The sequence below is a fragment of the Podarcis filfolensis genome, assembly GCF_964270895.1.
Source record: "Podarcis filfolensis genome assembly, chromosome: 5".
Lineage (NCBI taxonomy): Eukaryota > Metazoa > Chordata > Lepidosauria > Squamata > Lacertidae > Podarcis > Podarcis filfolensis.
In genome coordinates, this window is record NC_139608.1 from 2,746,467 (window position 1) to 2,774,037 (window position 27,571).

The 27,571-nt window shown below is 47.5% G+C and overlaps 1 protein-coding gene across 4 annotated transcripts in view; it reads right to left on the bottom strand.

Annotated features, from left to right (window-relative positions):
* The window catches only part of LPP (LIM domain containing preferred translocation partner in lipoma), a 300,501-nt gene that overhangs the window by 201,984 nt on the left and 70,946 nt on the right, over positions 1–27,571 (bottom strand). For all 4 annotated transcript variants that reach the window (XM_083612854.1, XM_083612851.1, XM_083612852.1 and 1 more), the window contains one exon: positions 25,185–25,283. The gene's annotated coding sequence lies outside the window, so the exon portion shown is untranslated. The remainder of the gene's footprint in view (positions 1–25,184; positions 25,284–27,571) is intronic.

The following is a 27,571-nucleotide window of genomic DNA, read 5'->3' on the forward strand; positions in this document are numbered from 1 at the left end:
ACCCTCCAGGGCCATCCAGTCTAGCCTCCTGCAGTGCAGGAACCACAGTGAAATAATCCCTGGCAGATAGCCATCCAACCTCTGCTTAAAAGACAGAGAGTCCAGCATCTCCTGCTGATTTAACCCCCACAACAACCCTGAGAGGTTGGCTAGGCTGAAAGGCAGGGAGCGGGGTTTTCGAAACTCGTGTCTTCCTGGTCCTCCTATATTGACACTCTAACCCATGGGTAGGCAACCCAAGGCCCGGAGATCAGCGTGTTTTTACATGAGTAGAATGTGTCCTTTTATTTAACATGCATCTCTGGTTTATTTGTGGGGCCTGCCTGGTGTTTTTACATGGGTAGAATGTGTGCTTTTATTTAAAATGCATCTCTGGCAATTCAACACAGGGCTGAACAGAAAACTATGTCTTCTTGCATCCCAACTCAGGTGGGCTGCCATGTTACATTCAATGGGTGTACAGTGGTACCTCGGGTTACAGACGCTTCGGGTTACAGACGCTTCAGGTTACAGACTCCGCTAACCCAGAAATAGTGCTTCAGGTTAAGAACTTTGCTTCAGGATGAGAACAGAAATCATGCTCCGACGGCGTGGTGGCAGTAGGAGGCCCCATTAGCTAAGGTGGTGCTTCAGCTTAAGAACAGTTTCAGGTTAAGAACGGACCTCCAAAACGAATTAAGTTCTTAACCCAAGGTACCACTGTATCTGTGTACACAAATAATTGAGCTGTACACGGTGTGTATCTGTGTACACAAATAATTGAGCTGAGCCGGGATGGTTAAGTCCAGTTAAAGGCGACTATAGGGTTGTGACGCTCATCTTGCTTTCAGGCAGAGGGAGCCAGCATTTGTCCGCAGACAGCTTTTCAGGTCATGCTTGCCAGCAGGACTAAACTGCTTCTGGTGCAAAGGGACGCCGTGACGGAAGCCTGAGAGCATGGAAACACATTTACCTTCCCACCATAGTGGTACCTATTTATCTACTCGCACTGGTGTGCTTTCGAACTGCTAGGTTGGCAGGAGCTGGGGCAGAGCAACAGGAGCTCACTCCGTGGCAGGGATTTGAACCACCAACCTTCCAATTGGCAAGCCCAAGAGGCTCAGTGGTTTAGACCACAGTGCCACCCACGTACAGTGTACAACAAGTGTACAGTCTAGGTACACCACAGTTGAGCTGTGCACATCAACAAGTCTACACCTTCCGGCAGCCGCCTTAGGCAGCTCAGCAAGTCTGAACATCCAGGAATATTTGGAGATCATTCTATCAAGAAAGGACCAAGCCCACCCAAACGAGTGGCGGGGGGAAATAAGAGCACCCTTTTACTTTCTGTGGTTTCTGAGACGTCCTGCAGGTATTTCCAACTTCAGGGGAGTTTTTTTGTCTTTCGTGATATGAAAGTGGGTTTCTGCAACACCCAGAGACTTCTAAGAGTCGAGTTTCTGTCATTGAAAACCCGAGACTTACTGTAAAGGCTCTCGCTTTCTCAATTCCCTCCCCCATCACTCTCGAAATGAAATCAGCTTGGTTTTTCTTTTCTTTTCTTTTCCTGTTTTGCCTTTTTTTAAATCATGGGGAGAGAGCTGAGCAATGTTGCAAAACTTTAGAGGAAAGATTGAGGCGGATGCAGTCACTCCGAACCCATGACGCGTGCGGCATGTAGTTTATTCTCCCCTGTTGAGCAATGGTGGCCTCCGAGGAGCAAAAACCCCGGACACGTTTCGAGGATTCAGATCAGGCCGAAAGGATCTGCAAGGATGTGGAGCGGGGATGGAAAAGAAGGATGCGAACACACTCCAAAAACCCTCCAGGGGAAGTTCTGCGCCTCCTTCAACCATGTCTCCATTTGCGGCAAAAGTCCGCGGCAAGTTTCAATGCCAATCTGCCACGTCGGCTGTAGACCAGAGCAGGCTGATGCCACATTAAATAACCGAGTGGGAAGGAAGGTCAGGGAACTGGCATGGGCGAAACTCCTCTCAGCAATTTCTACAGATTAGCATATTATTTTTAAGCAAGCGGGTGCAAGGGATGTGCTAAACCAGGTTCGGGAGCTGACCCACGTCAGACCAGAACAAAACTTACAGACCCCAAAGCCTCACCCAGCTTGGAGAAGTTTGAGAAGTGTGAGACTTTCCTAATGCCCTTTGCTTTTACTCTCTCTTCTTGAGCCTTTTATACTCCTGCAAACTTCTCTCTTTCTATTTTTTTTAATTTTTTTATAATCCTTTATTATACAGAAAACTTAAAATACAGTGGTACCTCTGGTTGCGAACGGGATCCATTACGGAGGCCCATTCGCAACATGAAAAGAGCGCAACCCGCAGCGGCACGTCTGCGCACGCGTGGGTTGCGATTTGCCGCTTCTGCCCATGACGTCATTTTGCGCGTCTGTGCATGCGCGAGCGACAAAACCCGGGAGTAACCCTTTCCGGTACTTCCGGGTCGCCACAGGACGTAACCTGAAAGAACGAAACATGAAGAAAACGTAACATGAGGTATGACTGTACATACAAGAGGTATTCTTTAATTACTATCCATTCTTTATTAACATCTTGTATCGAGTTTCCTCTCACTATCCCGGTCATCCTTCTGGTCTCTTGGTGAACTTAGCAAACTTTTCTCTTTCCACGCCACCTATTATTTTATGAACTTCTATCATGTCACTCCTTCCGGATAAGGTCCGTATAGTAAAAGCTATGGTTTTCCCAGTAGTGATGTATGGAAGTGAAAGCTGGACCATAAAGAAGGCTGATCACCAAAGAATGGATGCTTTTGAATTCTGGGGCTGGAGGAGACTCTTGAGAGTCCCATGGACTGCAAGAAGATCAAACCTATCCATTCTGAAGGAAATCAGCCCTGAGTGCTCACTGGAAGGACAGATCCTGAAGCTGAGGCTCCAAGACTTTGGCCACCTCATGAGAAGAGAAGACTCCCTGGAAAAGACCCTGATGTTGGGAAAGATGGAGGGCACAAGGAGAAGGGGACGACAGAGGACGAGATGGTGGGACAGTGTTCTCGAAGCTACCAGCATGAGTTTGACCAAACTGTAGGAGGCAGTGGAAGACAGGAGTGCCTGGAGCGCTCTGGTCTATGGGATCACAAAGAGGCAGACACAACTAAACGACTAAACAACAACAACATCAGCATATCGCTCCTTACTCGTCTTTTCTCAAAACTAAAATGTCCCCTAATGTTGCATCCTTGCATCACTGGGGAAATGGTCCATCCCCTTCATCATTTGGGGTGCCCTTTGCTGAACCGTCTCCAACTCTTTTTGAGGTGGGGCAGACAGAACAGCACACAGTATTCCAAACGTAGCCAAACCATAGGTTTGTATAACTGCATTTCGTTGGCATCCATCTGTCTTGAGAGACAATGGAGTGTGCCAACAGGGGTGAAGTCAAACCACTGCATTAGCAGCACCCAAGTGACCTCCAGAATTTATGGGGTATTAGGGGAGGGCTGGTACCTCTGGTGGGGGGCACACTGTGCCCCTTCTGGAGGAGTTTGTCCATCTTTGGTCCCCAGCCTGCACTCAGCTATCACCTGCGGCTCACCACCTAAGCAGGGTGGGGGTGGAACGTCAATCCTGGCTTTCAGAGCGTAGTGATCAGACCATGGCACCTTCATTGAAGGAAACATGATCACATCTATACCGACGCCAAAGATCAAATCCAGCGTGTGGCCTGCTTGATGTGTGGGGCCCGAAACAAACTGGGAGAGCCCTAGTGTCACCATGGAAGACACCAGGTCCAGAGCCTGTGAGGAGGGAGTGGCATCAGCATGGATGTTGAAGTCCCCCAATACCAATAGGTTAGGGAACTCCAAGGCCCAGCCGGCCACCGCCTCCAGCAGACCTGACAGGGTGGCTGCTGGTGCGCTAAAAAACTATCAGCAGCGGACCGTGGCCACACCCTGGGGAACGATTTCGACTAGCCGACTAAACCAGGTGAAGGGAGCCAATGGGTCTGAAACCCACAGGTTCTGGCGGATGGAGCAGACTGGACCAATCGTGGGTCCAGTGGTCCAGAAGGCGGTTTCTGCATGTGCTGCAGAGGAAAGTGAAAGGCAGATGGGCTTGTCAATGGATAATAATAGTAATAATAATAATAATAATAATAATAATAATAATAATAATAACAACAACAACAATTTATTATTTATACCCCACATATCTGGCTGGGTTTCCCCAGTCACCGTCAGCTGTTTTATTTTCAGTTCCTTTCCTAATGATCTCCAGCATGCAATTTGCCCTTTTCACAGCCTTTTAGCCCGGGAGACTTAGCATGAAAAGCATGTCCTCTGACGGTTCAAGAGAGGATACCGTCCGAGAGGATACCGTCCTAGAGTCACTCAGCCGTTCAGCAGAAGCCAGGGTTTCCTATTTTGCTTTCTCAGTTTCCATCCCAGGAATCTCCCTCCTGCCTCAATTGCCCACAAACTACCTTCACTGAGGCTTGAGGTCACGATCTCCGTCCCGAGTTCTCTTGCAACAGCTCACAGAACCCACAAAGCTGCCTGAAATTGCCATTGATCTGAAATCTTGCAGGCGTCCTCGTGCGGCCCCAAAGCGAGGCGACAAAACTTCCTCTGTTTCCCAAGAACATTGCTTAAAGGTAAAGGTAAAGGTTAGTGATGTATGGAAGTGAGAGCTGGACCATCAAGAAGGCTGATCGCCGAAGAATTGATGCTTTTGAATTCTGGTGCTGGAGGAGACTCTGGAGAGTCCCATGGACTGCAAGAAGATCAAACCTCTCCATTCTGAAGGAAATCAGCCCTGAGTGCTCACTGGAAGGACAAATCCTGAAGCTGAGGCTCCAATACTTGGGCCACCTCATGAGAAGAGAAGACTCCCTGGAAAAGACCCTGATGCTGGGAAAGATGGAGGGCACAAGGAGAAGGGGACGACAGAGGACGAGATGTTGGGACAGTGTTCTCAAAGCTCCCAGCATGAGTTTGACCAAACTGCGGGAGGCAGTGGAAGACACGAGTGCCTGGCGTGCTCTGGTCCAGGGGGTCACGAAGAGGCAGACACGACTAAACTACTAAACAACAATTCCTTACCTTGATCAGAACATTATTAATGCAGCCAAAAATTAGCTCCCCCCCCTCTTTTTTATTTATTTATTTTTTGCTGCTGCTGCAACCTTGTGGCTAGTAACCATTGACATCCTCCTCCTCCATGAATTTGTCTGCATTCCGCAATGCCACCCAGGGGGTAAACGGTGATCAAAATAAGAATAATAAAAACGCTGCAACATGCAGGTCAATTGGGGAGAGGTGCGCAAATCTAGAGAATAGGTTTTGTGTGCGCAAAGGCTTCTGCCTTTAGCTTTGTCATGTAAAATTGGAACGTGTGGGTTCAGGCAGGGAGGGGCCAGAATTGGTTAAACATTACCCTCTGGCAAGAATTCCCAAGCAAGTAAGATGTTAGGACTTCCGACCTTGACGAACGTGACTTGTGGAGGAAATTCTAATTGTCCTGTCCAGCGGTAATCCAACAGGCGAGAGAAATCACTTTGGAATGACAAGGTTCTCCACGAAGCAAATTAATTATTGCATCTGCCCGCCAGTGTGCGGGTCATATATTGTGAACAGGATCGCTGCCACCCTCTCCTGACAAGCCAGCTCTGCTGCTGTTCATGTTGCACTTAATCCCAGGCTAATGCCGTATCAGTCGTTAACAGGGACCTGCCACAAATCAAAACCCACACCTGATCTTTAGCCTTTTCCTCTCCTAACCCGCCTCAGTTTTTCATTTCGCTGCTTTTTTTTAATTTTGCAAAAAGGAAACTATCAAAGGAAGTCCGTTTTAAGGTCGTGGTCCAGCAGGGTTGTGAGCCAAAGGAAAGGAGGAAAAATTTAAGAGCAGGAATGATTTTCTGGTTCTCTCTCTCTCTCTCTCTCTCTCCATCTGGCCTGGTTTGAAAAGGATACTGGGCACGCATTTTCCTTTTAAAGAAGCGCACATTGGTTATTATTATCCTTATTACTAATTTCATTTAGTCCCTTTCGCCTGCTGTTTGGTTGTCTTAACTGTATCTTGTTTTGAATCTGTTTTGTTGGACCGCAATAAAGATATGTAATAATAATAATTTCATTTATGAGCCGCTTCCCACGAGGCGTCCCAAAACAATTTGCAAAGTAGTAACATCTACAGCAATAAACAGAGTTAAAACATTAGGCATGTATAAACGCAGTTAAAAATATTATAAAGCATTTTAAACAGCAGCAGTAGCATACCAGCTCCTTCTAGAAAAAAGGTCAGCAAGTTCCGGCACTTCCTTTTCTAGGAAAAAAAAAACCCCGGCTTTAATGTATCCTGGTCCAGAGAGTGATAGGCTGCACACTAGGACCACTGCCTTAAACATTTGTATGAGTCCACGCATGCATGCATCTGTGAGTTCTGAAAGGATCGTCATTGCATTTTAAATTGATTTACCAAAGATCTTTCACTGAACCCACAACCTTCAATGGTACACCTAATGGGGAACAGCTTTGTTGCCTTCGAACAACACACTCTCAGCTATACGCCCACCCCCCAAAAATAATGTGTGAAACCCTCTTTAATGCCACTGCTGATCCAAAACTCTTGGGTCAACAGGGCTAGAAAATTTAGAAATCAATTTAATTGCAAATATATGCAAATTGAACCAAGTGCAAGCCGTGCAAAAATAGACAGGTTAAATTTGGGCTCTGTTGAATTATGGTCCACTCCCCCCCCCCCCCAGCTATTATTAATCATTATTATTGTAGACAGTGTTTGGAGGAGTTGTTTGATTTTCGGTGTTCAGTTCTGTGTTATTGTGTTGCCATCTCTTGCTATTTTATGTCCGTAAGCCACTTTGGATGGGCTTTAAGAAAGCAGTATACAAATATTTTCAAATAAATAATGTGTGGCACAGCGGGGTTTGCTGTGCCAGAAAGCTGAGCTGCAGTAGCCGAAACCCCCTATAAGTTAAGAAATTTGCAAGCGGACTTTGGGATGCCGATCAACTTCCCCACAAGCAGCCTCCCACAAAATACACACTTTCCATTTCTAACTCTCCATTTTCACTTTAGAACCGAGATGACATTTAGTGAGCAGGAAAGCTGTTAACCAAGGTCTCCCCAAACAACACTCAATCTTCTATAAAAAGATGGGAGTGGGGAGGATATTTGGGGGGGAATCAGAAGCCGAACCCAAAAATAATGAAGCAAAAATAAAAATTTGCAAGGGATAGCATACAGAAGTAACACACACACACACACACACACACACACACACACACACACACACAAGTTAACAGGAGAGAATGCTTGCTCACTTTGTCAACAAACGGCCATCTACGCAGCAGAAAATCTTGTTCATCATCCCTGCCACACCTGGGTCTGAGCACAGTTTGGGGGCTCAGAACTCCACCTGAGAGGCAGGAAGGTAGACAGTGGCTCCCTAGTCCCAAAGGAGCATCACCGAAGGAGAACCCAGGTGGGGGAATCAGCCATTGCTACAAGACTGGAGTTGCCCAAGCCACCCCTAATAAATTCACACTTCACACCGTAATTTTGTTGAAGGTTTTTGGCATAATTCTGGCCACAACTTTATTAAAATACAAAAAATGTGAGTTTTCTAAAACCAATGCCTAACCGCAACCTTGGGACGCGGGTGGCACTGTGGGTTAAACCACAGAGTTTAACCCACTCTGGGGTTGCGGTGCTCATCTCACTTTATTGGCCAAGGGAGCCGGCGTACAGCTTCCGGGTCATGTGGCCAGCATGACTAAGCCGCTTCTGGCGAACCAGAGCAGCGCACGGAAACGCCGTTTACCTTCCCACCGGGGCGGTACCTATTTATCTACTTGCACTTTGACGTGCTTTCAAACTGCTAGGTTGGCATGAGCAGGGACCGAGCAACGGGAGCTCACCCCGTTGCAGGGATTCGAACCGCCGACCTTCTGAAGGAGCATCTCCACCCCCATCATTCTTCCTGGACGCTGAGGTCCAGCGCCGAGGGCCTTCTGGGGGTTCCCTCATTGCGAGAAGCAAAGCTACAGGGAACCAGGCAGAGGGCCTTCTCGGTAGTGGCGCCCGCCCTGTGGAACACCCTCCCATCAGATGTCAAAGAGATAAACAACTATCTGACATTCAGAAGACATCTTAAGGCAGCCCTGCTCAGGGAAGTTTTTAATGTGTGACCTCTTAGTTCATTTTTGGTCTTTGTGGAAGCCACCCAGAGTGGCTGGCGAAACCCAGCCAGATGGGTGGGGTACAAATAATAAATTATTATTATTATTATTATTATTATTATTATTATTATTATTATTCTGATCGGCAAGTCCTAGGCTCTGTGGTTTAACCCACAGCGCCACCCGTGTCCCAAAATTGCTGCTTTAGGGGTTGTTTTTTTAAAATCTGGAGCAAATTTTCTCTCTCTCTCCCCCCCCCCCTCATACTTTCTATGGGAAAGTGCGCCTTGGTCTTGGAAATGCTTTGGTTTAGGAACGTACTTCCGGAACGGATTAAGTTTGAGAACCAAGGAACCACTGCAATTTGCTCTCGCTGTGCAACTCCTGCCCTATGGCCCTCCGCCGCCACCTGAGCTTTTGTGCTGGCTAATCCGCCATGCGCATCTACCCTGACCTCCCACCTGAAGGAAACAGGGGCCCTGGATTCAAAGCAGCGTCTCACAACCGAGAGCCATAGCGAGATCAAGCGGCTTTGAAGCGAGACTCGGTGTAACCTGCGACAATGCGAGGCCGCGCGGAAGGGTCACTGGCCCCCAGCAGCCTGGTAATGAGGGAAGAAAAAGCTTTGGAAAGAAAAGTGTTCCTTGCTTTGCGCAGCTGAGGACGGCATTATTGCACAGCAATGATCTAACGTTAAGAGAAAGGAACAGGCGCGTGTTAGAAATGGGACAGAAATAGGCCAGGATCATAAATTGCCAGCTGAGTCATCCCAGCATCTGGTCTCTGACTACCTTACTTCCTTCTCCTTCCTCGCTTCTTAGGACTAGATAATGGCTTTGCAAAAAATAAAATAAAAAAGAGTGGTTTATCCAGAGCAGGCCTGCAGCTAAACTCGAGATGTAGGAAGGAGCTGGGAGGGGTCCGTTAATTCCCTTGTAATTAATCTCCCTTTACAAGGGGTTCCCATCAGCAGCACCACCTGAAACGGGTGCAATGTACATATTGCTGACTCTCATATACAAAATAAGTTCAGTTCTAACTCCTGGCCATGTGCTGTGTGCCACAAGACATTGGCAAGACTGCTGTGACCTCACAGAATGTTTGTGAACATCCTGGTGGAAGGGAAGGCGCTGTCGACCGCTGTCCACTCTGTTATGTACTGAAGTTCTCACCCTCGGCCAGCAGGGGGATACTGTAGATAGCTTTCACTCAGGTCCACATATGTAAATAAGGGATTGAAAGTGACGTTCAGTGATTGGATAGTTACAGAAAATGGTTACTGTTGCGTTGTAGTGGAGCTCTATATAAGCAGGCTGGCTGAACCCTTCAGTTCAGTTCTGTTCTGGCCTGTGAATAAACAAGAGCTGTTTGAAGAATCGCTGTGTCGTCTGATATGTTCACCCACAACTTAACACACTCCTCAATGGAACCAAGAGACTGCCCCGCTATTACACAGAAACATCAGAGGCCAACTTGTACCGAGTCAGACAACTGGTCCATCTAGCTCGTCTTAGCTGCGATTCCTATATTGAAGGAGGTTGGAGTAGATGGTCCCTGAGGTCCCTTTTGATTCTACGATTCTAGTGTGTTCTTAACCACACTCGGTGAATCGCATGACACTCTGCAACACCACAGGCTTACAGGGACCACAATGAGACCGAAACAAAACCTCATTCGTGCATAAAACACGCCGTGAAAGATCCCCTATGCTGGAAAGGCCAGCACGGGACATCCCCATCTACTCTTAGTGGATATGAAAGTCTAACTAAACATACCAGAGTGGTGTGTGAGTGTGCAACTATTGTTTCTAAGCAAGCCATGCTACAAATCTCTAGCAAAGCCTGAAAGCCAGGGCTCTTCATCGTACAGGAGGTTTTGGTACCTGAAAGGGGAACCGAGAGAGCTGGCAGGCCCTGGACGCTGTAAAAACTTAATGTGCTAACTCAAGGAGTTAGCATTCGCAGACCATCCTAAAGATTTGTGCAATATAGGCTTAGGATCGTCTGCCCTGAATTCGATGGGCTCTCCGACCCATTCACAACAGAGCCCTTGGGTATCATATATTGTTGTGAACATTGAACTCTGGCCTAACCCATAGGTTAGATAATGGATCCATTATTGGCCAACAGATGTCACAAACTTCTCAAACTAGGCTATCTTGTCTTCCCCCCTTCCTAAAACTGGGTGTATCCTATGCTTAAAAAGAGCCTTCGCCAACCCAGTGCCCTCCAGATTTTTGAGACTACTATTCCCATCAGCCCCAGCACTGCAGGAGTTGTGGTCCAAGAAATACAGAACGGGGGCATTACGTTGGTCTGAAGGATCCTGGAAATTGTCTCTCCAACCTTGCTGAAAGGAAGACCTTGTAGGAACTGAGATGGCTTCTCCCACTTCTGTATGTATCAATATAGCAATTGTGGTCTCAAAACGTTGCTTGACTCCAACTCCCAGCACCCCAGATCACTGGCTGTGCTGGTCTGGTCTAATGGGAGTTGGAGTCAAGCTACCTCTAGAAGGTCACATGTTCTCCACCCGCAACATGGAGGTTCAACAGCGCCATCATGCCAAAGCCTGGTTTACACTAGCCCCCGTTTAGTACCCAAACCATGTTTTCGCATTGTGGAGACAACCCATGGTTTAGATGCGTTTCTGTTTCCCTCCTGGCCAGCAATTCGTGTCTCAATATTCAGACATCACATTGAACCATGATTTGCAAGCCCACCTCCAAATCTGATTTGCTATCCAATACAATAATCTTTATTGTCATTGTCCCATACAGAACAACAAAATTGAGAGAATCTACATCAGACATTCAAAAACCAACAAGCCTGCTATCCCAGCCTGGTTAGCCCCCTAAAAACTCTGATACCCCATAATTAAATACAATATACTCCCATACAGACTCCTTACCCTGCCTTTAAAATCAAAATCGCATTTGGATAGAAACTGTTTCTCAGGCAGCTAGTCCTAGTCTTTATAACCCTGGACCTTCTTCCAGAAGGCAGAAGCTGAAAGAGATCGTTTCCGGGGTGTGCACTATCCTGTGCTACCTCTGCAGCTTTCTTATGACACCTCAAAGCATAGATTTGATCCAAGGTGGGAAAAGTGCACCCAGTTATTCTCTCCGCAGTCTTTACAACCCTGGACAGCATTGATTTTTTCCCTGACCGTGCAGCTCCCAAACTACACACACATACCATAAGTTAATACACTCTCAACAGTACAATGGTAAAATGCCATCAACAGGTCCTTTGAATGATTATTTTTCTGGAGGATTCTCAGAAAATATAACCTCTGCTGTGCTCTCTTCCTCAGGTCTTTGCGGTTTTCTCCCCAGGTTAGGTCATCTCTCAACTCCATTCCCATAAATTGAAACACCGAGACTTGTTCCACGCACTTCCCCTCAATAATAAGTGGCTGAATATTCAGTATACATTTCTTAAAGTCCAGTGCCTAGTCAAATCCAGTGCCTAGTCAATTCAGTCATCGCCCAATAAACCGAAGTTATGCTTCTTTAACTGTGGTTTGGCCTGATGCATTCACAAAGACTTCCGCTGCTTACAGAGGAAAGCTGTTGGAATGTTGGTAGCCCAGCTTCTGAGAGGGAAGTGAAACTTGTCAGTTTGGCAGGGATTAAAATCCCACGCAGTCACCGGGCAAAGATTGACCGAGACCTGAAAAGTCGCCCAGGAAGTAGGAACGCTCAGGGGTTAGAAGGCCCGGAGGGAAGGTGGCTGAAGTAGAGCTGTCGATGGAATGAAGAAAGCAAGAGTATACAGGAAATGAAGAGCTGAGACCATTCCTTGACTGCAAGCTTCTAATTGTGCTTAGATTACGATCTGAAGTCAATGGCAAGAATTTCCTAACCATAGCAAGGGGGAAATTTGGCCACATAGTCTTAACTTTCGGTTTCTGGGTTAGTAATTGGCTGCTTTTTCCGGTGACGAGTTTTGCAGTGTTGTGATTGAACCCGTGACCCATGGGTAGGCAAACTAAGGCCCGGGGGCTGGATCTGGCCCAATCACCTTCTAAATCCAGCCCGCGGACGGTCCGGGAATCAGTGTGTTTTTCATGAGTAGAATGTGTCCTTTTATTTAAAATGCATCTCCGGGTTATTTGTGGGGCCTGCCTGGTGTTTTTACATGAGTAGAATGTGTCATTTTATTTAAACTGCATCTCTGGGTTATTTGTGGGGCATAGGAATTCATTCTTTCCCCCAAAAACAATATTGTCCAGCCCCCCCACAAGGTCTGAGGGACAGTGGACTGGCCCCCTGCTGAAAAGGTTTGCTGACCCCTGCCGTAACCCAATAATGCTCAAACACAAATATGTCTCCCTCATAAAAACATAAGAAGAGTCTGGTAGATCAGGCCATCTAATTCAGCTGCTCACAGTGGTCAAACAGATGCCCCCATGGGAAACCTGCAAGCAGGATTCGAACGCAAGAGCAACTCTCCCCTCCTGTGGCTTCCAGCAGCTGGTATTCAGAAAGATTGCTATCTCTGACTATGGAGGGCAAAGCATAGCCATTAACGGCCAGCAGCCATCGATAGCCCTCTCGTCCTCCATGAATTTGTCCAATCTTCTTTTCAAGCCATCTAGGTGGGTGATCCTCACTCCCTCCTGTGGCAATGAGTTCCATACAGTGGTACCTCGGGTTACATACGCTTCAGGTTACACACGCTTCAGGTTACAGACTCCGCTAACCCAGAAATAGTGCTTCAGGTTAAGAACTTTGCTTCAGGATAAGAACACAAAACGGGCTCCGGCGGCGCAGCAGCAACAGGAGGCCCCATTAGCTAAAGTGGTGCTTCAGGTTAAGAACAGTTTCAGGTTAAGAACAGACCTCCAGAACAAATTGAGTACTTAACCCAAGGTATCACTGTAGTGTAACTATACACTGCCTGAAGAAGGACTTCCTTTTTTCTGTCCTGAATCTTCCAAAGTTCAGCGTCATTGGATCTTCACAGGGTCCAGTGTTATGAGAGAGAGAAGAAAAAGCTCTCCCTGCCTACTTTCTGCAAGCCATGCAGAATTTTATAAACTTCTATTGTGTTGTCTCTTCCTCACATTTTCTCTGAGCTGAAACGTCCCAAACGCTGCAACCCTCAAGCCTCTTGATCATTTTGGCTGCCCTCTTCTGAACATTTTCCAACTCTGCAATACATCTTTGTAATGTTGCATTATTACAGTGACAATTTTAATTTCAACCCCCTTCCTAAGTCAGCCTTGGTGAAGACGATGTTTTCATCCCCAAAAAAGTTTTTGATTTGAGTTTCCATTGAAATAAGGCTGTATTTTAATCTTTTAATGTTGTATTTTAATCTTGTTTTTAAGTTGTATTTCAATCAATTTGCTTTTATATCGGGTGTTAGCCACCCTGAGCCCGGTCTTGGCTGGGGTGGGAAGGGTATAAATAAAATTATTATTATTATTATTATTATTATTATTATTATTATTATTATTATTATTTCCTCCCTGCAGAATATCAGAATGTTCACCTTATTGGCAGGGGAGAGGGGACATGAGTTGGGCTCTGCCCTCTGAGGTGCCAGTATGTGTTCGGCTACACCACAAACCCCAATACAGAGTTGCAGCAAAATGCCCTGAGGATTCTCCTGGTTGCAAATCCAGGACTCTGGCGGTTGATCTTTTTTTTCCAAGAGAGAGAAACTCCCCAATCTGCCAAATATGCAGGAGGCTGGATCTTCTCTCAGGGCAGGAAGTCCTTGCCATAGCTGTCAACCGTCCCTTATTTGGCGGGAAAGTCCCTTATCCCAACGCTGTATCCCACTGCTGTCCCGGATTGATGATGTCCCTTAAATTTCTCGGGTTTCAAAGGAAGCAGCTCCTCTCCCTCCCTCCCTGCCGGCCAGGGAGGAGGGAGGCTCCAACTGTGTTGCTTGGCTGCAATGCTCAGCCAATAAGGAGTCTAAGAACAACTGGGGGGTGGAGCTTGCATGCCTTGTGCCAATCAAATCAGCCGCATTGCCTGGGGACTCGCCTTTGCTCAGCGCTTCCCAGCGGAGAGGTGACGGTGGTTTTCCTTGCTGCATCCCCTTTGCCAGGTTGCTGCGCTGTGGGAACCACCGCTTGAGGCTTCGTTTGGCTACTGGCTGGGCTTTCCGCCTTTGGTTCGGAGGGGCTCAGAAGTTGAACATACCTGTGCCCAGAAAATCCCTTATTTTGGCTGCTGATCCCTTATTTTCGAGGCTGCTGGTCCCTTATATTCAAATCTGTAAGTTGACAGCTATGGTCCTTGCTGAATTGCAACACACCAAATACACACACTCTCTTTTCAGGTGTTCAAAGTGCATCCAATTTTATATCAGAAAATCTGCCCACCAGAACGACCAGACACATTGGAAAGACTTCGACTGTAGTTCTAGTTGGCTGAACTTTTTTAACCGGGGCTGTCCAGCCTACAGATTTTTCCCAAGCTTCCCTCACAGGGGATAAGACCTAAAACGAAACTAGCAGTCATTTCATTCAGAGCAAACTCGAAACCCGCAAGCCAGCTTTGGGGCTTCCTTCCTGCCTTTAAAAAAAAAAATGTTTGCCCTTCTTTTCTTTCTTTTTTTCATCTTAGCAAAGTGAAGCAAGCCCATTTTCAAAGCTGTACCCTTTTCGTCTCTTTTTAACAACCTGACTGTTTTATTTGCAGGGCAGAACAAAAGTAGAAAGTCCTTAAAGTATTTCCAAGTTGATTTTTCTTTTTTCTTTTGGCACCTATCGGCAAGCACCCAACGCGCGCAGAGACGCCCTCCCCGCCTAGAACAAATTAATAATTTATCCTCCCAATTTTAGTAAGATAATAAATAAGACTCGTGGGACATTAAGTTAAAAAGCCTCAAGTGACAAATTGCCAGGGAGGGAAAGGCGTCTGTTTGATGAGTGAATATATATATATATATATATATATATATATATATATATATATATATATATTGTTTCTGAAGCAGCTCAATTATGTTAATAACCCAGAGAGGATGTAAATGTGAAGTATAACACATAGCAGATGGTGCGCTCGGTGATAAGCTAATCTTACCTGAAAATTGGAATCAGAAAACCTTATTCGTATTTATGGATATGGCATTTGAAGGATGCCACTTAACGGGGAATATATAGAAAATCAATATGTCCTTAATTTCAATTTTATTATAAGTAAAAAAAAAAATCATCGCACTTAACTCTAGGTAAATATTAACTTTCTTTGACATACTTTATGATGGATTCTCCTCTCTACCCATTCAGCTGCTTTGCAGCCGCTGCTGCCACCCGTGTCCCATCCCCCCCCCCCCGATTAGTAGTAGTTTGGTCTGCAGGACCTCAGAGGTTCCTTCCAGCACTAAAATGCTAAGAGCCCCCCAAAAAAACACTCATGAGTCCCCTCCAGCCCCCTATAAATCTGCTTAATGTCAGCCAAATCGCAGGACAAAGAATGGGGGGGTAACATGAAGCTGAAGCAGGGAGGTGGTGTCTAAACCAAAGTCCCAGCTGCGCTGCACATTTAAAGCAGCACCAGGCTGCTATAGACAGCCATGGCTCTCCCTCCCCCACACACACACCTCAAAGCATCCTGGGAATTGTAGTTTGTTAAGGGTTCTCACAGCTGCAAGGAGAGCAAGCTCCTCTGGTGCATTTTTTAAAGCTACCCAGAGCAGCCACCACCCCCAAGGCTGGCTTTTCCAGCAGCGGCTGAAGGAGGCAGCACAGGTCCTTTACACAGAAGCAGGCGCAGGTCTCAGATTGAGGAGGGGGACCAAGATATATCTGCCTCTGGGGGCATCCGCCCCTTCCGCCGTTCCCCAAAGCCTTGCGCTTGGAGACGCCGGGAAAAACCAGGCGGCCTACACAATTATGCCCATTTTTAAAGGTTTCTTTCCCCCCAGGTTTTAAAGCAAAGGTTGGGTGGCCATCTGCCAGGGATTCTTTAGCTGTGATTCCCACACCAAAGGGGGTTGGACTAGATGACCGTTGGGGGTCCCTTCTGACTCAACGGTTCTGAGATTCTATGGTATTCAGAAGCAGTGCTGCCTCTGGCCGTGGAGGTAAGCAATGTTATAACAGTGGCTACCAATGTTATAACAGAGATTTAACTGGCTCTGGCATTGTTGCCTGAGCCTACGAGGCTTGTCTCCTACAAGAACTTTTTGGCCCAGGCCGAAACAAAACACCTTTTCTTGCTATTAAGGTTCCCCAAGCTCACCATATTCAATTAAAGGGATGATTCATAAGAAAACAAGATTTCGAGTGGCAGGTTGAATTAAATTTTTAATTGCCGCAGATATATGGGATTGTGTTTTTTTTAGTCCTCCCTGCAAGGTTAAATCAGAATCAACACCGCTGAATTTTGCAGCAATCCTTTCCTTCAAATTTACCCCAGAAGGACAAAAAAACAAAAAAGAAAGCCACCTCCATTTACGTCACACAGCTAATCTCGTATTGAACCCAGGGGATAGTCAGACCTGCTAATTACCTTCCACGGTTCCGGGAAAACACAGAGGCTATAAGGGTTTGGTCTCCGTGATTAATTTCCTCTCACAATTTCACCACCTATTGTTGCTGCAGGAGGGATGAGAGACGGTAATGAGACACTTTGCTCCTTCCTCAATTGATTTTGGAACGGGCAGGGGCTGGCCACCACCCCTCCCTCCCTCTCTCTCATCTGCTCACCGAAGGATGATGCTGTGCCGGTCCTCTTAAGGCCTTGACCAAGTTCTCAAGCAGAGGGGAGCAGCACCTGAACCCGCTTCCCCCGGAGATGGAAGCCGGAGTTAGTGTGCCGAGATCTGCCAGCGATGCTTTTGTTGTGACACCTCCATGGCACGGGGTTGGCATAGATTACCCTGGGTCCTGTATACCTGAAGGAGCGTCTCCACCCCCATCATTCAGCCCGGACACTGAGGTCCAGCTCCAAGGGCCTTCTGGTGGTTCCCTTCCTGTGAGAAGTGAGGTTCCAGGGAACCAGGCAGAGGGCCTTCTTGGTAGTGGCGCCTGTCCTGTGGAACACCATCCCAGCAGATGTCAAGGCAATAAACAACTATTTTACTTTTAAAAGACAACTGAAAGCGGCCCTGTTTAGGGAAGTTTTTAATGTGTGACGCTGTATTGTTTTTAATATTCGGTGGGAGCCGCCCAGAGTGGCTGGGGAAACCCAGCCAGATGGGTGGGGTATAAATAATAAATTATTATTATTATAAATTATGATTCCAACTCTGCCATTGTATGATTCTATATGCCCCTTCCTAGCTAGGTCCTGCAGAGACATCATCTTGCCAACAAAGGTCCGTATAGTAAAAGCTATGGTTTTCCCAGTAGTGATGTATGGAAGTGAGAGCTGGACCATCAAGAAGGCTGATCACCAAAGAATTGATGCTTTTGAATTATGGTGCTGGAGGAGACTCTTGAGAGTCCCATGGACTGCAAGAAGATCCAACCTCTCCATTCTGAAGGAAATCAGCCCTGAGTGCTCACTGGAAGGACAGATCATGAAGCTGAGGCTCGAAGACTTTGGTCACCTCATGAGAAGAGAAGACTCCCTGGAAAAGACCCTGATGTTGGGAAAGATGGAGGGCACAAGGAGAAGGGGACGACAGAGGACGAGATGGTTGGACAGTGTTCTCGAAGCTACCAGCATGAGTTTGACCAAACTGCGGGAGGCAGTGGAAGACAGGAATGCCTGGCGTGCTCTGGTCCAGGGGGTCACAAAGAGTCAGACACGACTAAACGACTAAACAACAACAACAGCTAGGTCCTGTCCAGTATGGATACTCTTCCTGTCTGCCCCCGTCCTCCTTGCAGTGGAGCCACCATGACCACACTCTGCACCCATAGTCAGAGGCAGCGACGCTTCTGAATCCCCATTGCTAGAAAACCAAGGGGAGCGGAGAGTCCCTGTCACACTCGGGTCCTGCTTGCAGGTTTCTCAAAAGAGGCATCTGGTTGCCCACGGCGAGAACAAGATGCTGGAATGGATGGACCACTGTCCTGATTTGGCAGGGCTCCGTTTGGATGGCCAGCTTGGGGCTTTCTGAGCAGATATCTCCTGCTGACTGGCTCCCTTTACCCTCTGCTGGCAGCTGCCCATGAGAGGACGCCGAGGGAGCGAGGAGAGAGGACTAGGGATGGTGCAGAGCCAGACAGCGAAAGAGAGCGAAATTCATCCTGTTGTAGGAACCCCCCAGTTTGTACAAACACAACACACACACACACACACACACACACACACGACATACGTGACGTTTCTGTTATAAATTCATAGTAAAACAACCTTACATCGGATTTACACCGGTCCACTTTTATTTTACTTCATGAAGGAAGGACTATCAAAGGGGGATGGTTTGATACAGGACGGCCATAATCCCTTAACCGTACCAGCACATACACAGGAGCCCTACCCAGTTGGCATGACAACCTTGATGGTCCCAGACAGAAGACCATCAAGGTCACAAAGGACTTGCATATGGGAGTGGATTCAACACAGACTGGAACAAAGGGCAATGATCAGATCTTCCTTCTGGGGGCAGGAAACTGCCAGCTCCCCTTTGTCCTCTGGAAATGACTCATGGGGAGGGGGAAAGGAGGAACCAGCCAGGTGACAAGATACTCAGGTTACCTCCACAACTCCTCCCTCAACCCCTCCTTTTTGTGATGTGTCAATGATGTAGTCGTGATGTAGTTCTAGGGGTGTAGTTTGGGGGATTAGTAACTGATAAAAGTTGGGATCTTCTTTTGTTCTGGGCTTCCATTTTGTTTCACCTGGTGGCAGGTGGGAGTCCTGTCAAGACAGTCTTCAAGAAAGACCAAGCCTACTGGCTGCTGTTTTGCTCTGGTATTCCTGGCTGGTGTCCTTGTTTTTTTGTCCAAGGGAGCCCTCAGATTTCTCCGTTAACAATCCTTTCCAAAAAGCCTACCTGCCTACGGTGTGCCAAGAAGCCCCTGGGCATTTGGGGACAATCTGGCCTTCAAATATGCAGGAGACTGTTGTTGTTTTTTAAAGCACACACATGCTCAGGAGTTAAGTGTTCCCTGGAGGTGACACTCGGAACATTGGATTCTCTCTGTCTGCGACACCCTGCTCATGTTCTGAATTAATGGGGAAGCAGAGGGGGAAGCGCAGCCGGGAAGAATTTAATGTATGTCTGGTATTCAGCACTGCGCTCTCGTTCCCAGAGCCTCCGCATCGTCTCGCTCCTCCGGGCCGTATATGGAGCCGAGCGTGGCAAGGCCCCGGGTCACGGAGCAGCCACATGCGGCAACAAGGAGCGATCAGGTTTCCACCTCTGTTTGTCTTTGCTGGAAAGCCAGCGTCTCCCTCTAGGAATAGGAGGCGCGTGAGCAAAGGGGGTCAGCTTCCCCAACCTGGTGCCCTACAAACATCAGTTTGCTTCGTAGAAGGTTAATACACCCCTTGAGTGCAAAGCGGTTCACCAAACAGAGGAAATGATAAAACTACAATCAAGGAAGAATTGACGGCAATGATTCCAAACATCTGAAAGGTTAAAATGACTAAAAGCAGGTTAAAGAGGGCATCAGCTTTCCGAACATCTGGTAGACTTGCCTACAGAAAAATGCTTTTGTTGTTGTTGTTTAGTCGTTTAGTCGTGTCTGACTCTTCGTGACCCCCTGGACCAGAGCACGCCAGGCCCTCCTGTCTTCCACTGCCTCCCACAGTTTGGTCAAACTCATGTTCGTAGCTTCGAGAACACTGTCCCACCATCTCGTCCTCCGTCGTCCCCTTCTCCTTGCGCCCTCCATCTTTCCCAACATCAGGGGCTTTTCCAGGGAGTCTTCTCTTCTCAAGAGGTGGCCAAAGTCTTGGAGCCTCAGCTTCAGGATCTGTCCTTCCAGTGAGCACTCAGGGCTGATTTCCTTAAGAATGAATACATTTGATCTTCTTGCAGTCCATGGGACTCTCAAGAGTCTCCTCCAGCACCAGAATTCAAAAGCATCCATTCTTCGGCGATCAACCTTCTTTATGGTCCAGCTCTCACAAAAATGCTTTAGCAGGCGCCAAAAAGAGAGCAGGGAAAGGGCCTCCCTGATATCAATAGGCAGGGAGTTCCAAAGTTAAGGTGCTACAAGACTGAGTTCTTACAAAAGCGGAGCAAGGATTATCCGGCCAGTTGTTCCAACTGAAGTGATTGAGTGGGGAAAATATGGGGAAAGGAGATCTTGCTGGTTAACTGGCCCCAAGTTGTTAGGGGCTTTATAGACTAAGAATAAGCACTTGAACTTGGCCCAGTCACAAATCTGAGCCCAAGTGTCACATGTGGACAAGACCTCGCTCCTGTCAGCAATCACGCTGCAGCATTCTGCACTGACTGCAGCTTCTGGACTGAGCCCAAGGGAAGCCAAGCCATTGCAGTGATCCAGTTGTGGGATACAACAACCTTTAGCCCCAGCCAGGAAAGCAGGGAAGTGGTGGACTCTCCTCCACTGAAGGTTCTTAAGCAGAGATCCGCTGGCCATCTGTCAGGGATGCTTTAGCTGGAAATCCTGCATTGCAGGGGGTTGGACTGGATGACCTCGGGGTTCCCTTCCAACTCTACAGTTCTACGATTCAGTGGTCTCTGGGTTGGATTCCCTGTCGGAAAACCTGGCCAGTCACTGTCAGTCAGGCTAGATACTGTCCAGGGTTGTAAAGACAGCAGAGAGAGTAATTGGGTGCACTCTTCCCACCTTGGATCAAATCTATGCTTCCAGGTGCCATAAGAAAGCTGCAGAGATAGGACAGGATAGTGCGCACCCCAGAAATGATCTCTTTCAGCTTCTGCCTTCTGGAAGAAAGTACAGGGTTATAAAGACTAGGACTAGCCACCTGAGAAACAGTTTCCAATCAAATGCAATTTTGGTTTTAAGGAGTCTCTATGGGAGTATATTGTATTTAAAAATGGGGTGTCAGAGTTTTTAGGGGTTTTGGAATGTCTTATGCAGATTTTTCAATTTCATTGTTTAGTATGGGACAATGACAATAAAGATATTGTATTGTATCGTATCATATCATAATATTGAGCTAGATCAGGCAACCCCGAACTTGGCCCTCCAGATGTTTTGGGACTACAATTCCCATCATCCCTGACCACTGGTCCTGTTAGCTAGGGATGATGGGAGTTGTAGTCCCAAAACAGCTGGAGGGCCAAGTTTGGGGATGCCTGAACTAGATGGAGCAATGGTCACACACACTATAAGACACCTTCCTAGTTTCGCAAAGACAGTTTAAGTAAGAATAAAGAAAATGCCTGCAGGAAATTTTCCTGCATCTCCTCGTGTTTGTCCCTGACGTTTGGTAACTTAAGCTCAACTGCCTCTGGCTATGGAGGTTCTATCAAACCTCTGTGAAGTTGCCTAATCCTTTCTTCATTCTGATATTTTCTTCTCTCCCCCAAAGCGCTTTTGCCGGCAGCTACCACAACACGCCTGCGGCAATCCGTTCCTCGGGTTTATGTCTTGAGTGTGGACCTGCTTACCCGAGACTTGCCACCAGTCAGCGGGTGATTGATGCAAGGGGGTGCTGTGAGAGTCAGCAGAACTGGCCCCAGAATTCATCCTTTCCACATCGTTCTCGATTTTATAAATAACCATCATCTCCCCTCCGTTTCCAAAGCCCCTTTCTCGAAGCTTGAGACTCTCCGCTCTTAAACCTCCCTTTACAGAACAGGCAACAGATTGCTTTTGTCTGACCGGGGAGCAGCTCAAACAGCTGAAAACATTCAGACTGCTGCAGGCAGACTCTTCAAGGACTTGTTTTTGAGGCTAAGTGGGCTTAGATAACAGCTGCGTCTGCCTCTGACAAACAATTCTCCCCGTCATCTTAGCTTCCCGAGTCTGGGGAGCTATAGACGGAACAGGAAGAGCCGCCCATCACGAGCTCAGATCAGCACAGAACGGCATTCAGACAACCGGCCCTTTTATAAAAGTCAAGATTCTGGTCCTCATGATCTTGGGAGAGAAGGCTGATAGGCAGGCCAGTTGCTGCTGGCGGAACTGTGGGTCCAGTAATGATGGCTAAGAGATTGAAACTGGTGAACTAGAAGAATAGAGGAGGAGGCAGAGGGCCTTCTCGGTGGTGGCCCCCACCCTGTGGAACGCCCTCCCACCAGATGTCAAGGAAATAAACAACTATCTGACTTTTAGAAGAGATCTGAAGGCAGCCCTGTTTAGGGAAGTTTATAATGTTTGATGTTTTATCACGTTTTTAATATTCTGTTGGGAGCCGCCCAGAGTGGCTGGGGAAATCCAGCCAGATGGGTGGGGTATAAATAAATAAATAAATTATTATTATTATTATTATTATTATTATTATTATTATTATTCCCCTTCATCAATGGCATGACAATATTAGCAACGTATGAACAGACTGCGTACAGATGCAACCTTTCTTTGGATAAATATAACAATATTTGGAATGACTTTACACAGAATATATTAAAGGTAAAGGGTAAAGGGACCCCTGACCATTAGGTCCGGTCGTGACCGACTCTGGTGTTGGGGCGCTCATCTCGCTCTATAGGCCATGGGAGCCGGAGTTTGTCCGCAGACAGCTTCCAGGCCATGTGGCCAACATGACTAAGCCGCTTCTGGAGAACCAGAGCAGTGCACGGAAACGCCGTTTACCTTCCTCCCAGAGCAGTATCTATTTATCTACTTGCACTTTGACGTGCTTTTGAACTGCTAGGTTGGCAGGAGCTGGGACTGAGCAACGGGAGCTCATCCCGTCGCGGGGATTTGAACCGCCGACCTTCTGATCAGCAAGTCCTAGGCTCTGTGGTTTAACCCACAGCGCCACCCGCGTCCCGTACAGAATATATTAGGTTACTGATAAATATATTTCTACCAGGGTAATGGGACTAAACACATATGTATTGAGAATTTCCCCTTCATTTCTACTTTCATCCGCATTTTTCTTTCTTCCTTATCCTTTTAATCACACTTTCTTTTTATACAGGAAATTCTTCTAATAAAATATTAATATCAGAAAAAGAGAGCAGCGGGTTTAAACGACAATACAGGAGAATTTCGACGATAAAGAAGAGAGAGCGAGGCAATGCATTCCCCTCCCCCAATACACAGACACCTTCAGAACTCAAGTCTTTCAGTGTTGCAGCACCTTTGGAACTCCCTACCTATTGAGACCAGGAAGGTCCCTTCGCTGCATTCTTTTCGGCACTCTCTAAAAACATTAGTGTTTAAACAATAATGTCTAAATGCTTAGAAAGCTGCTGAGAGTTTTAACCTGCTTTGAGTATTTTAACTTCTTATATATTTTAAACCACTGTTGCCATTTTTCCTTTATTTTCTTGTTTAATCTTTTTGTGATCCATTTGGAGGTTGTTTCAGATATTTTCTTTTTACAATCGAGTATAAATTTTATGGGGACGCAGGTGGCGCTGTGGGTTAAACCACAGAGCCTGGGACTTGCCGATCAGAAGGTCGGCGGTTCGAATCCCCGCGACGGGGTGAGCTCCTGTTGCTCGGTCCCTGCTCCTGCCAACCTAGCAGTTCAAAAGCACGTCAAAGTGCAAGTAGATAAATAGGTACCACTCCGGCAGAAAGGTAAACGGCGTTTCCGTGCGCTGCTCTGGTTCGCCAGAAGCGGCTTAGTCCTGCTGGCCACATGACCCGGAAGCTGTACGCTGGCTCCCTCGGCCAATAAAGCGAGATGAGCGCCGCAACCCCAGAGTCGGTCATGACTGGTCCTAATGGTCAGGGGTCCCTTTACCTTTACCTTTTATATAAATTTTATGAAAGGGGGGGGAGCTGGGGTGCTGGTATTTTGCCAGCCCAGGCAGGCAGCCTTCCACAATGCGCCATCCCTACTGCAAAACAAGTTTGGTACAGGGATAGTGAGGTTTGGGACATATCAGACAAGCAAACTCAGGAGGGTTCTGGAAATCCACCCAGGGAAGGAAAGTCTCATCCTGAAAGGCACCGCAAATACGCTGGCATGCTCAGTGATGTAAGGTACCAAAGTTTGCAATGAAGTACAGGAAGTGGCATGCACAATACCAGGACCCGGCTGCAGATTATTCTCTGCTCACCAGGAGCAAAAAAAGGTTGGGGGCGCCCCTGGCTTTGCACCCTAACGTTTCCAAGGTATGAATTTGGGCAGCGCGAGGGAATGGGGCCAGTGGCACAGGCGGCACTTGTTGTTTTGTTGACGAGGAATCTTCGCCCCTCTGCCTCAGATGCGCGGAGAAGCAGCTAAACCAAGTCCCAAAATAAACCCCAGAGCTTTTCTCGACACCAGAGTTCCTTTCCTCCTCTAAAGAAGTGCTTCGCGTAACCGAATGGATTGATCTGCAGTAATGTGTTGGGTCAGCCCTTCTAAAATTTCAGCCCTCGTTTGCATCCTGCATGCATTATTTACTTTACTAAAGAGCGAAAGAAGAGAGAGAGACGGGCAGCAAAGGAAGGGCAACAAGAGCCGTGGAAAAAGGCAAGCCTTTGAACAAATCAATGCTCCATCACTTCGGAGAGGGTTTTTGTGTACACACACATTGTAAAGCCACTCTGCTGACCCCGAATCACCTTTGCCAGGGCCACAAAGCTACCAGAACAGCAGAAACGAAAACATTCAACCTTGGACTGAAATGCAAACGAGAGAGTAGTGTGTGATGCAAGGACACGGAAAAGTCGGGTGTCAGGGATATGCGTTCTCTTGCTCTCAGCCTTCTCAGTGATGTGCAGTTTTTTTAAAGGAAGGAATTTTGTTTGGCATGGAGGTCCACACTCAATAATGCCATGCAATGGTCTTTGGCAGTTCTATCCTGACTTTCCTCCAGGAATCTGAGGGGTCGCCTGTTTTAGCCTCACAACAGCCCTTCGAGGTAGGAGAGGCTGCAAGATCAAAATCAGGACTGGCCCAAGATCAGATGGTGATTTTTTGAGGGTGTGTGAGGATTTGAACCCAGTATCTCATGCCTTTAAACCAATACATCGTATTAGCTGTTCCTTATGCAGATCATAAGATGCAATAGTTAATCAGCACTGCAGATTTCAGTTCTGGCAAGGATTTACCTGGAGTCTGCTGCTCAGTTCTGGGCCCCACAGTCGAAAAAGGAATGCTGTCTGTTGGGAAGCGATTTCAGGAGGAGAGCTCTGGAGAACCGACTGGGCCTAGCAAGCAAACAGAAGTGGTTTAGTCTCAGAGGTTTAGTCTCAAAACAGTCCTGCGTTCGAACACTGACGGGCTGTTTGGCCTACCTGGCAGGGACAGGGTGTTGCGGAAATGAAACAAAGACATTATTGTTAACCAGGTTAAGCACTTGTCAATGTTAAGGTGGGACGTGGGTGGCGCTGTGGGTTAAACCACAGAGCCTAGGACTTGCTGATCAGAAGGTCGGCGGTTCGAATCCCCGCGATGGGGTGAGCTCCCATTGCTCGGTCCCTGCTCCTGCCAACCTAGCAGTTCAAAAGCACATCAAAGGGCAAAAAAAAGCACATCAAAGGGTAAGTAGATAAATAGGTACCGCTCCGGCGGGAAGGTAAACGGCATTGAACCGGCCCACAAGCCACCCCTGAACCAAGCCACCCGCTCGTCAAGTCCCCGCATGCTGTGCTAAACTGGTGCAGCGCGGTGCAAAGACTCGCTTCCACAGTGCTGGAAATTGTGTTTGCGCATGCTCAGACGCCAGAAATTGTGTCTGCGCAGATGCCAGAAATAGCGGGCGCACGCACGATCCGGTCCATGAAGGGATCTCGGCTGGAGTGAACCGATCCAGATGTTGTAAACCTCGCCGACCCCGGGCTACAGCTTGAGCCAGGGCTCAGTTCCACATTCTCTTTTCCATGCCAGCACTAAACCCTGCTGCCCTGAACCCATAAGTAACAGCAGCTGAAACACCTCAGGTAAACATGCCTAACTTCCAGAAGATAAGGGCATTAGCCGTAGGATGCCTCATTTTAGATATGATGTCTTAAAACATTGCACAAAATTTCCCCAAAGGCAAGACATCCATCTGCAGCCGCAGGAGAGTCTTGGGGGTGTTCTAGCTCAGGATTTGGGGTGGGGGGGGGGGAAAGGTGAGCCCCTTTCCCCCAGCGCACCACTGGAACTGTGCGCACTGAGCATGGCCCTCAATGTGCCCACAGGCATGTTGGGGGCCGCTCAGCAGAAACATGTGCAAATTGCTTCCCTGAATTTTGAAGCCAGCCAGCAATTCATAGCAAGCTCAAGGAAGACAGTGACTTTGCAGAATTCCAGCAACGCCGAATCGAGCCGCTGCAAAGGAGGTCAAACATACTTTGGTGCTTTTCCAAACCGCCAAGTATGAACATTCGACGCTGCCTTTTACAGTCAGGGCTCCTCCACCTCCGCATGGTTTAATGTGGCTTTCTGGGGGTCTTGGGCAGGTAAGGACCCTCCCCAAGCCTTGTAACTGGAGATACTGAGGACCTGGAGCCCTTCTGGAAGCTGCGCATATGCTCTACCGCTGCATAATCGCCCCCTCTTCCTCCCCCCCCCCCCCCGGAACGTACAAAGTTGGCCTTGTATTGAGTCACAGCCGCTTCCAGAAAGGCGAGCAATGTGTTTACTAGAGACAGGCATGGCGAAACACGATCCTGTTTTCCACGAACTGAACAGCCAGTCTCAAAGCATCCCAGCGTTGCTGGCCTCATGGCGAGCGAGCCGAGAAATGCCTTTGCAGTCAGGGAAATGTTTGCATTTCCAAGGCATCCGCGCAGCAGACAAAAAAACAAAACAAGCAAGCGATACGACAGGCTAGCAATCTCGTCTGCTTTCACCACTCGCTTTTTTTAACCCCCCGAAACATGGCAGCCCAGTCGTCCCGAGGCTCCGTGTCAAAATAGTCTTAAGATGAGGCATCCCCCAAACAGTGGTTCTACTTCAAACATGTACTTATGGGGAAGTTTAGAGGAACTAGGGATTCAGTGTCTTGCTCCCTAACACCTCCCTGTTTGTGCCATAAGTTGTCCTAAACTTTATTCTTCTTTAGAAGCAACATGGGCCCAAAAGCAAGACTCGCACAAGTCCCAGCAGTTTCCAAGGGCTTGTGCAAAAGACGAATCGTGTCCACTCAATTATTTCTAGGATGCTATGTGCAATCCAAGTTAGGTGCTTGGGAAGAAATGCAGCTGTATTGAAAGGAACAAAATGAAATACACTATAAAACTTTCCCACACAGGGCTTCCGCATGTCTCTCCCCTCCCTCTGAATTCAGCTCTTTTGATTTCTTATTTTCTTCTCTCTTCTCCTTTCAGCCTCAAGAATTTGGGGAGGAGAGGAAAAACACTAACCAAATTGGTTTTCCCACTGGCTCCCGGCCAGTTTTACTTTCAGGCTATTCACGCTGATTTATTTATTTTTTTGGATCTGGGTCTGAGAAATACGTTTCTATTGCCCTTGGGTTTCTCAGCTCCAGCTCGTTCTTGCAAAAATGTAA